The sequence below is a fragment of the Gossypium arboreum genome, chromosome 13 (genome assembly GCF_025698485.1).
Source record: "Gossypium arboreum isolate Shixiya-1 chromosome 13, ASM2569848v2, whole genome shotgun sequence".
Taxonomy (NCBI): domain Eukaryota; kingdom Viridiplantae; phylum Streptophyta; class Magnoliopsida; order Malvales; family Malvaceae; genus Gossypium; species Gossypium arboreum.
Window position 1 is genome coordinate 2,410,321 of NC_069082.1, and position 11,404 is coordinate 2,421,724.

General features: G+C 31.3%; 1 pseudogene; it reads right to left on the bottom strand.

The window, feature by feature from the left end:
- Positions 1-6,350: 6,350 nt before the first annotated feature.
- LOC108462393 (cytochrome P450 CYP736A12-like) lies at positions 6,351-10,895 on the bottom strand (annotated as a pseudogene).
- Between the last annotated feature and the right edge of the window lie 509 nt (positions 10,896-11,404).

Here is an 11,404-nt window from a genome sequence, read left to right on the forward strand (position 1 = left end):
ATTTTATAAGATATTTATTAATATTTTATTTAATTAAAGTTAGTGTAAAAAGAAATCTTCATCTTTCACAAAAGCGTACATCCATGGAGAGGAAAAGAAGAAAATTTTATTTTCTTTACAATTTAGTCTTTTTCCATTAAAACTGTAACATCCTAAAAATTGGACTAGAAGAAATTGAGTTGTGAAACCAAGAACGGTTATCTCCCCATTTGTCGATTAAGGTTTCAAAAATTTTAACAAGTAAGTTATTCTTATTCAGTGGTTTAGTGTTGTGTTTGTGTGTGAGAGGTTCTGAATTCGAATACTTTTTTTGAAATTTTTTGCTACTTTTGTCTAAACTCCTTTTTTTGAGCATCTAGCATAAATATTATTTTCACCTAGTTGATAGCAAGAATGAGCTTGCTGATTCAATGGTTAAACTTTTGTATACCTTGTGGTCTTGTGTGTGAGTTCATGCGAAAGCAATAAGAAGTTATTTTCTTGCGAGTTAGTTTTTATTTTCTGAAATTAATTAAGTTTCTTTCAAAGAAAAACTTCCTCACCTTTTTACTTTTTTTTTCCTTCCATTTTTCTCTATACCGTTTCGTTTTCTTTTCTTTTTGGTTGGGATCTTCTCCCACCCTTATTTTATTGTCTGATGGGTGTTGAAACCATCAAAAACAATTCTTACAAAATAACTCTAAATAGTAGTAAAGAGTGGTAGTAGGATCAAGTCCACAAGGATTGGTGTTATAATCAACTTTCGTGTTTAACTTGTGATTAGAATTTCTGTCGTGTCGATAATCGTGGTTGTAGTCGTGCCCACGACTCCAAATGGACCTGCAAAAAAATAAACAAATAAATCAGGGGTTTTGAAAATGTTTAGAAAGTAAATAATCGAATCAACGTAAATAAACAATTAATTAATATGAGAAATAAATTTAAATTGGGAAATAAATTCGGATTTTTGTAAATAGAGATAATAAGCCTTAGCCCTAGACTTAGTAGATTCCGGATTAAGAATCGATTCTCAAAAATTAATCTTCTCCTCCAAACGATAAGTTGGTTATAGTAGTCAAGAACGTCCTAACCACCAATTCTTCCTCTCGTAGCTGGTCCAGGTACGACCTGCAAACCAACCGTTACCGATTATCTAACCGAGATACACATGTCACCGATTCAAGATTCCGGTAGCCTTGCCCTCTGAAAAACCCTACTCGAATTAATGGCCTCAACCGCGTGGGTCGTTTAAACCCGATCACTTCTTCATTGATTTGTTCTCGGCAATCCAAATACAGCACGGTCGACTCGTTTCTCCAACTGTCAGCAAACACGACTCCAACCCAATGTGCACTTTTTGACTTGAAATTAAGTTAACTTTAAGGGATGAGTTGTCAATCCTGATATTTAGGAAAAATGTGAATAACGGTTGGAAAGATTTTTAGCACGAATACATATCTTACTATTCCAAACCAGAAAGAACACTTGCCTAAAGCTAAGATGGAATTTAGTAAAGCATGAAATTATTCATCTTTGTAGATTTTGAAAGGTGATTTGATGATGATAGTGAAAAATGGGAAATAAAGATACTTGGAAAGCAATTACAATTTTGAAAGAATAAAGAAATGCAAACGGAAACAACATAATACTCACGCCCAAATTGGAAGAAAAAGAAAATAATTCTATTCAATTTCAAATTGAAACTAGAAGGTAAAATTAAGTGTGTCTTTCCTAAGTACATTAAGACCCTATTTATATACATGAAATTTACTAATTTTGGCCTTCACCACTTTAACATATAATTAAAATTAAATAAAAATAAAATAAAATAAGATTTTTTTTCTATTTTTGGCTTTTACAAAGTCAAAATAATCTGATGAGTCCTTGGCTTCTTCCACATTTTTGATTCGGCCACAATTTATAGATTGTGTTTTGATTTGGTCCTTTTCTGCTTGTTTTTTACTTTTAGCGTCACAATTGCATCCTTGACAAGCTTAAAACATAAAAGCACTAATTCAGCAGGGACCAGTTCAAAAATTAACCAAATTAAACACAAAATGTCATGCAAATTAACATGTTATCACTGTCCAAATCCTGTTTTATTTGATATTCAAAGTTCTGTTGTGATGTAATTCTCCAGTTGGATTGTGGAAGTGTTCTTTGTCAAGTTTTTTTGTGTATGAGTTTTGATGAACCAAGTTATATTTTTCTGTATGGAGTAGATTTTTGATTTGCACAAGTTTGTTAGGCGAAGATCTTAAGAGTAACACTTTCTTCAACGATTTGAGTTGCGTGTTTTGGTTTACGAGCAAGGGTAAGCGTTTAAATCCGTTTAAGATTTGGTGTCAAAGTCTTTCGACGTACTTCACTTTGGATGTTAATTCAAGCGTTTTGTTTCGGTTTATTTGTCTGATTTAGTCATTGTAATATTTTTTTAGGTTCCAAGATCGCCTCTGTTGCTTCTACGTCAAAACCGTATAAGGTGAGTACCAAAAACCTGAATTTCTGTAATTTGTGAACGTCGAAAAACATGGCCTTTGATGCTACACGGCCGTGTGGTAGACTGTGTGAGGCATTGTTTAAGATCACATGGGCTAGGGACACGAGTAGAGGTGCTCATGGGCTAGGCCAAACTCAACTAAAAATTTAGGCCTATTTACTAAGCCTGGGCCTGGCCCAAAAAATGAGCCTAAAATTTTATCCAAGCCCGACTTAGATAAAAATGCTAAAACTGGCTCAACCCGCCTACCGTATTAATTTTATATAATTTTAAATATATATATAATACATCAAAATAAATATTTCCCAACAAATTGAAAATAAATTTTAGAAAATATGTAGATTTAAATAACACTAAGATAAATGTAACTTAACAAGGAAATGCCTTTAAAATAATAACAAAATTAACAATAAAATAAGTTTGATACAATATTTAAACAATAACAACAAAATAGTAATAGCATAATAGTAAAATGGTAACAAAATATAGAAAACAACAAGAAAATAACATTCAAACAAAAAAAAGAGCAGACTTTTTTTGTCATTTAGTGAATTCGGGCCAGGCACGGGCCAAAAATGCCTTACTCGAGGCCCGACCCGTTTTTTAAACGGGCCTTATTTTTTCCAAGCCCATTTTTTGGGCCTATATTTTTGCCCAAACCCTCCTACATTTTAGGCGGGCTTTCGGGCTGGGCTGGGTAGCCCGACCCATGATCTGGTCTAGACATGAGCGTGTGTCCAAACCGTGTAACTCATTGTTTGGGATCACACGACCGTGTGCGAGACTGCGTGACAAGTCGTGTGAGTCACTAAGATGGCCACACAGGCGTGTGCTAGGCCATGTGGATCAAATGGGCCAAATACCCAAGCCATGTGGGTCACACGGGCCAAACACCCAGGCCGTTTGTATCCACATGGGCGTGTGGGTCAAAATTTTGAAATTTTGTATTAATATTTTTCATACTATTATTGTTATATTTTAGGTATTATATCTCTATTTATATTTATGTATTAATATCATTATTTTACTATTGCTATATTTTTCATACTATTATTATTATCACTACTATTACTATCATTTTAAATAGTTTTGCATAATATTTATTTATTTACTACCAATTTCTTTATTTTCAAATACTTTTAACTTATTTATTATTTCTCTCTTATTTCTTTTAGTTCATCCGTCTTATTTTATTTTTGCTTTTATCGCTATCGTTCACATTCGCGTTTATATTCATTCTGTCATACCTATTAATACCGAAAATTGTATTTATTTATGCATTCTTTATTATCTCGTTTCATTACGAATTTATATTTTATCCAACCCAATATTAATTCTTTCATAAAGGTGATATTTCGTATTTAGAAATTCGAGAAAATCATGCCCTAACTTACTGGGTTTCGATTTTTCTCGTTTAGCCTAAATAACAGAATATTCTTTTAAACCGCAATATGAGTTTTTGAATAAAAATGTTTACTCTCGGAGGTATGAAGTGTTGTGCCCCAACTTACCGGGTATGACAGCTTATTACCTCGAGATAAGATTTTGGTAAACAAAGGCAATATCCGGTATTTGGAAGTTCGAGATATCATGCCCTAACTTACTGGGTTTCGAATTTTCTCGTTTACCCTAAATAACCGAATATCCTTTTAAAAATGGGGTTAAAATACATGAATTTTAAATAAAAGGCAAGCTTATTCTTGAAGGCTCGAGATGTCGTGTCTTAACTTACTAGGTGTGACATTTTATTACTTCGAGATGAGAAGGTCTCTAACACCCGTTTCAATTTATTCGATCATTTTTAAATTAGCATTAATACAAAAAAGAATCGTATTTTAAATTCTTTCAAGTTTTCAAATCTTCGACACTAAGACACTAATTAATCAACTAGGTACCAATTTTGGGCGTATCGAGGGTGCTAATCCTTCCTCGTGCGTAATCGACTCCTGAACCCATTTTTTTGAATTTCGCGGACCAAAATCGTTGTTTAAATAAATCAAAATATTTATTAAAAACAACCACTTTTACGAGGTGATCCGATCACACCTCCTCAAAAAGGATTGGTGGTGACTCCTTTTTTTTTTGTTTTCATGTCCAAATAAAGTCGACCCCGTTTTTCATTAAAATAGTTTCGACATCCACGATCCAAAGGATTAAACAAGGTAATCTGATTCGATCCAATCTTCAAAATATGTTTCCCCAAGTTATATGAACTTCATTGATAGACTAGATATCATCCATATACTCAGCACAACCCATAAATACCATTTAATAAATTGTCAGCATATCAAATATGAAAATTGTCTTAAATAGTTCCAGTGGCCACTCCCTTGGCATTAAAATCTAATTCCCTAATTTCAATAATTTAAAAGTTGAAAGAGTTGTGATAAAAATTTGAAAGGATCAGAAACATTGTGGTGTGAAATGAAGATGTTTGAAAATGATTTGGATTGATTTTAAATTTGATCAATTTTTATTCCTTGCACCCAAGTCTCGAAACTTACAAAGTCAATAGCTAAATTCTATAGTAAACAACCAAGTCTCAAGATTTAAGGTACAAGTCTCGATATTTTTAGCCTGAAATGCTTAACAATGTGCTTTTATGCCTTAAGCCCTTAACTCGATGCTGGATAATTTCTATACGTAATTGCTTCATAATAGGACTTGGGTAATGGCTTAAAATGTTAAATGGGACCTTGATAATGTCAGGTTAGCTAATGAAAGTTTATAAGTCATTTAATTGTAATATCGCTTACTCGAGTAAACTTGTGGATTCTGGTAGTTCCGTTCTTAATATTTTTAGGGTCTTAGGCAAAATAATAAAATGTAAGTTTTAGGTTCATTAAAAGTTGGTAAATACTTTTTTTTATGTCCCTTAAAAGTTGGTAGAAAATTTTTTTTGAGCCCTTAAAAGTTAGAAAAAAAAAATTGGGGCCCCTTAAAAGTTGATAACAAATTTTTTTGACCTTTAAAAGTTAAAAATTTTTTTGGGCCTCTTAAAAATTGAAAAATAATATTTCGAATCCATTCCAGCTTTGGGCCCTAGGTGGCCGCACCTCCCTACGACCTCCAGGGCCGGGCTTAGATTTAGGTAAAAAATATTACATTTAATAAGAATGATGAACTTCATGTAGTTGTAATTGTGAACGTTATTTTACATTGTTGAATAGAACAATCCACTAAAGAATTTTAATTCAAATATATAAAATCTAGTAAAATTTATGATTTCAGCTAATTATGGATTTGTATTATTTTTATACTTGTAAAGCTTAAGGATGCGTTTTCCATTGTGGGGAAAAACACTTTAAAACTAGAAGTAAAGTGTTTTTCCACCATAGAAGTTAATGAAGAACACTTGGCTTTTGGAATCAAAGACAAAAAAGTGTTTTTCCACTCAAATGCAAAAGCTAGGTTTAAAGAACTTTTAGTTTTTGGCTTTTGTATTTGGAAGTGAAAAATATCAAAATATCTTTATTTATATTAATTATTTATATTTTAAAAGGTATATAAAAATTATTTGAATATCATTTATATTTTATATATTATTATATTAAATTATTTGAATATAGTTTATTTTATATTAAATTACTCAAATATTATTTATTATTATATTTAATTATTAAAATATTTTGTAAATTTTACAAATAATTTATATTTCATGTATCATAATATTAATTATTTAAATATCATATATCTTAATTAATTTTTACTTTTGACTATCATATTTAAAAAGAATATTTAAACCATCAAGCGTAAATTTTTTGCAGTAATAGAGAACTAAAATTAACAAATTATACTTTTTCATAGCACTTTCCTACCGAACTTTTCAAAACTACTTTAGTTTTATTTCCCATTGCTTTTCAAAAGTATCTTTTATGAGCATAAATAATATTTAAGAGATAAATTCTAAAAGTATTTTTAAAAAACACTTTTTAATTGCAACCTTAAGTTGATGAAAGGGTAACATAGCAACCCATAACCAAGCCCAAATGAGAACCTTCGACTGAGGAACTCACATTAAAATAATGGGACTGTGATAGTTACCTTTATTTTTTCGATAATTGATAACTCTTAATTAACACACTTTAACTAACTAAACGGTAAGTTGGGTTTGCAAGCAAATGATTAGCCCTTGGCAACGTGAGTCCAATCTTCGCAGTCATATCAAGTTCATTAGGTAACATCCCATCAGGCAACTTCCAATCAAAGCAATGAACTAATTGAGCTATAATTAAACGCATGGTGGTCAATCCCAACTGCATTCCAGGACATCTTCTACGGCCACTCCCAAACGGGATGAGTTGGAAATCATGTCCTCGAGCGTCTATGTTGCTATCCTTGAACCTTTCTGGAAAGAACTCTTCAGCATTGTTTGACCATACTTTATGGTCTCGCCCGATGGACCAAATATTCACTAAAATTCGTGACTTCTTTGGAATGAAATATCCATTAATGGTGATATCTTCTGTCGATTCACGTGGAAGTAGAAAGGGCGCCACCGGATGCAACCTTAAACTCTCTTTGATGACCATATCTAAGTAAGTAAGCTTCGGTAGATCCGACTCTTCTACCATTCAATGCCTTCCAACAATTCTTTCTAGTTCTTGCTGGAGAACAACCATTACTGGAGGATGCCTTAGAAGCTCTGCAAGTGTCCACTCAATGGCTGTAGTTGTGGTCTCAAATGAAGCTGCCACCATGTCCACCATTATGGCCTTGATGTTTTCTCTACCAATGATGTACCGCTGCTCTTCATCGTTAGGGTTAATGGGCGTATTCAACAATGAAACCATTACATGAAAGAAATCTGTGTAAGGTTTTTGTTCCTTGGCGTTAGTCCCTTGTAAATGTTCATCAATCATTTTGTCAATAATTGCGTGAAGCCCATTGCTTGTCCTCTTAAGCCTTCTTCTATATCCCTGCAGTGAAACGATAGATGGAATCTGTAATATAATATTTTATTCTTCATTTCTCTCAAGTCTTTCTGAAAATACTAGATTTATTTGGTCAATCAAATATATATATATATATTTTTAATTCGAACTAGATAATTTCTAAGGAAGGTAAAGATACAACCACTATGTCACAACTTGAGGTTCATCAAGTATTTTAATCTTTTAAAATTTATAAAATCAAATTATTCAAACATAATTAAACTCTTAAAACAGTACTTCTTTATAATTAGTCTAGACCGATTCTTAAATCAACTGTTGAATAGGTTTTCTTTTTATTTTTATGATTTAAAATAATTTATTCAATTGAAACGATTTTCAATAATTAAAGTGCAACAAATAATTTAAAAATCATAAGAACTAGTGTGACGCAAAACAACTAAAAGCATGAAACTTGACTTTTTTTTTTTAAAAAAAGGAAAGGGGTTGAAGTAATTTGTTCATGGATCGGGTTATCTATCTAGGCTCGAAGGCCTGTCCAAAATTTAAGAGGGTTTGGGCAAGAATATTAGGTTTGAAAAATGAGTTTAGGCAAAAAAATTAGGCTCATTTAAAATATGGGTTGGGCTCGAGCTTAAACATTCAAGGCTTAAGCCTGGTTCAACCCGTTTTAAAGTTTATAATACTTTATATTATGTAATTTATAACACATTAAAAATAAACCTATAGTAAATATATAATACCACTCTAATGTAAACATTAAAATAATGTTAATATGATTATATAAAAATTTCAAAAATAAAAATATATAAAATTATTAAATATTAAAATAATATAATATAAATATTTTAAAAAAATAAAAAAAATATGGACGAGCCTAAAATAGGCTTGAGTTAATTTTTTGCAAATTTAAGTGGGTTTACATAAAGTTTTAAGCTCATATTCTGGATCAAACAGAACTTGAACAAACATAAAATATATTATTATTATTATATTTAATACCGACCCATGAACACCTTTAGGTTTAGGTTGAAGGGAGAAGAGACTAGTATTTTTGGAGCTTGAATTTTTGTTTTTAAAGGTTGAACCTTGAAGTTCTAGTTGCGAGTAATTTGTGAATATTTTTAAAACTTGAAGCTCGATGGAGTAATATATTAAATATTTATTAAATTTATAATTATTTTATTTAAAATGTATTTTATGACACTCTCAATTTGTAAGTCATAACTCGGTAGTTTTTTTTTAAATTATTTAATTGTAGAAATAAGTTTTTATAAATATTATTTACTCTATTAATAACCTTTCACTTTTTAAACATAATGTTATTTTATTAAAAAAGTTATTTCATGGATCTTTCCTGACACATTATTTGCAATCCCTAATTAATTATATAAGGTTTAACTCATAAATTGGCACTTAAACTATGCTGATTTTTCCATCTTGGTATCTAAACTTTTTTCAGTCACATGTGACACTTAAATTACTTTTTTTTTTCAAGTTGGTACCTCTGTTAAGTAAATCGTTAGTCAAACCGTTAAATCTTTTTTAAAAAATAAGCTTAACCCATAAATTGGTACCTAAACTATACATTTTTTCCAGTTTGGCACCTAAATATTTTTTTAGTTACAAGTGATACCTAAACAACCAGGGGCAAAGCCAGAAATAAAATTTTAAATTTTAATAGTTTATATATTTATAATTTTTAAAGGATTAAATCAAATTTTTATAATTTTAGGGGGCCAAAGTGCAATTTTATCTTTACTAAATTAAAATTTTAAAAATTTCTAAAAGACCTAAATAACAATTTTTCATTGTCAGCCCCCTTAGATTCTCCTCTGTAAACTACTTTTTTTCCCCAAATTGGTATATATGTTAGTTCAAGATTGTGGATTGTATGAAGTTGTGATTCCACGTCATCCATATCTCATTCCAATAAGATAATGACAAATAAGATTTTTCCTCTTGATTTTTAGCATTTTCAATTGGATTTGAATTTTTTTCAGAAGAAAAAAAGCTAAAAATCGAGAGGAAAAATCTAATTTGTTATTCTCCTATTAGAAAGGGATATAAATGATATATAATCATAGTTTCGTATAATTTTTTCTCGTTAGTTCAATTGTTATTTAAACTATTAAACCTATTTTTTAAAAAGATGACGTGTTAAAAAAGGCAATATTTTTTTTCTCTTGTACATATATATTTTTATTTTTTTCTTTAAAACCAAACTGATGGTTGAACCGATTAAGTCACCAGTTCTCAATTTGATCAGTTTTTTTGGTTCGATGAAATATTATTGGTGATAGGCTTTTTTTTTTTTTTTTTAACTTCAGCTCTTGTTTTCAAGATAGATTTTTTTTTCTAATTTAGAAGGGTGTGCCTTGATACATTGGCAACATCCACTTAAATATATATATATTTCATTTTTCTCTCATCATGTATACTTGTGAAAATACAAATATTTTAAAAAAGATATACACTGGTTTCGCTAGACATAGTGATGGCACCAATAATTTTTTAAAGAAAAAACATAATTATTGGCTGATGATTGGTCGAAAAAGTTGTGACGTAGCCGATGTGTCAGATGACACCTGTTTGCACGGTAACAAACAACTCATTTTCGTAAATAAATTTTTATATTATTTTTATAAAAAGCGATATCTTATACAATTTTCATAATTTATTTATTTTTATATTATTTTGATAAAAGAAAAAAACCCAAGATGGAGCAAGTAATTACAAAATAAATTGTGAAAAAGAAAACAGTGCATATAAAATAGGATAAAATGAGAAAAAGAAAAGATATTCACCTGAAAGTCAAGTGGAGCAAGAAAAGGTAGATAATCTGATAGATTGAAAACCCCAGCCAAAAGCATGGTCTCGTCAACTAGCGGTTTAAATTGGAATTTATCATCCATAGACTGCCCGAAAATCACTTTACACATCATTACTTCAATAACCCTACCTAACTTCCGGCTAAGGTCCACCGTCTCACCCACCGTCACTGCTTTCCTCACCGATTCAACCAATGACACCACCTCTTCCTTCCTAACTGGGGCAGAACATTCGATTTTTGAAGCACTAAGGAAGTGCAAAGTGCACCATTTCCGTATAGTTCGCCAATAGGAACCGTAGGGGGGCAAAAGCCAAGCCCTTGCCACTATAGGTCAAGTACTCGGTAGATTGGAGGTTAGGCTTGGAAGCAAAAACAAGGTCATGGACCTTGAGGAACAGTTCAGTGGCTTCAGGTGATGATACCACAATGGTCGGTACATAGCCTAGCTTTATTGACATTATGGGTCCATATTTTTTGCCAAGATGGTGAAGGGTTTGGTGAGGAAGGTTCCCTAGCATATGGAGGTTACCAATAATGGGAAGAGGAGCAGGACCGGGTGGAGGCTTCCGGCCATTTTTGTGGTGGTGTCGTGGGCGGAAGAAGTAGATAAAGGAACAAAGTGGTACAAGGAGTACCAAGAGTATGGCTAACGTTGAATAATACATTTGGGATGGGAAAGGAGAGGCAGCCGATTGACAATTGACAATTGACAACCCCACCTTAAATAAGAAAGGAACAAGTAAGAGTTCCAAGTTGGTTGACAAGTAATAGTGTAAGTTCCAAGTTGGTTGACAAGTAATAGTGTAATTACAAATAAATAACCGAAATATGAACCATATATTTCTCAAACAAAAGAAGAAAAACATTAAACATTTTTATCGAAAACTACAAAAACAGAAAAAAATAGCAGCATCTTTGGTTGGCAGCCATTCCATTCACTTCAGATTCAATGTTGAACAATAATTCAATAGTTTGATTCATTAGTAGGTTATTCAGTGGAATCCATTTCTTCTCTATTCATTAAATTCATCGAATCAACATTCAGTAGAAAAAGTTAAGAGTAGCTATTCAACATTAACACAAATAGAAAATTTTTGTTTTAGTCAATTTTACCCGGTATTTTTTTTCAAACCCACTCTTAGTAATTTTCAAAAGCTTCAAAAATAAATTGCAGAACCCATTTCTGTTTCCATTTTGTTT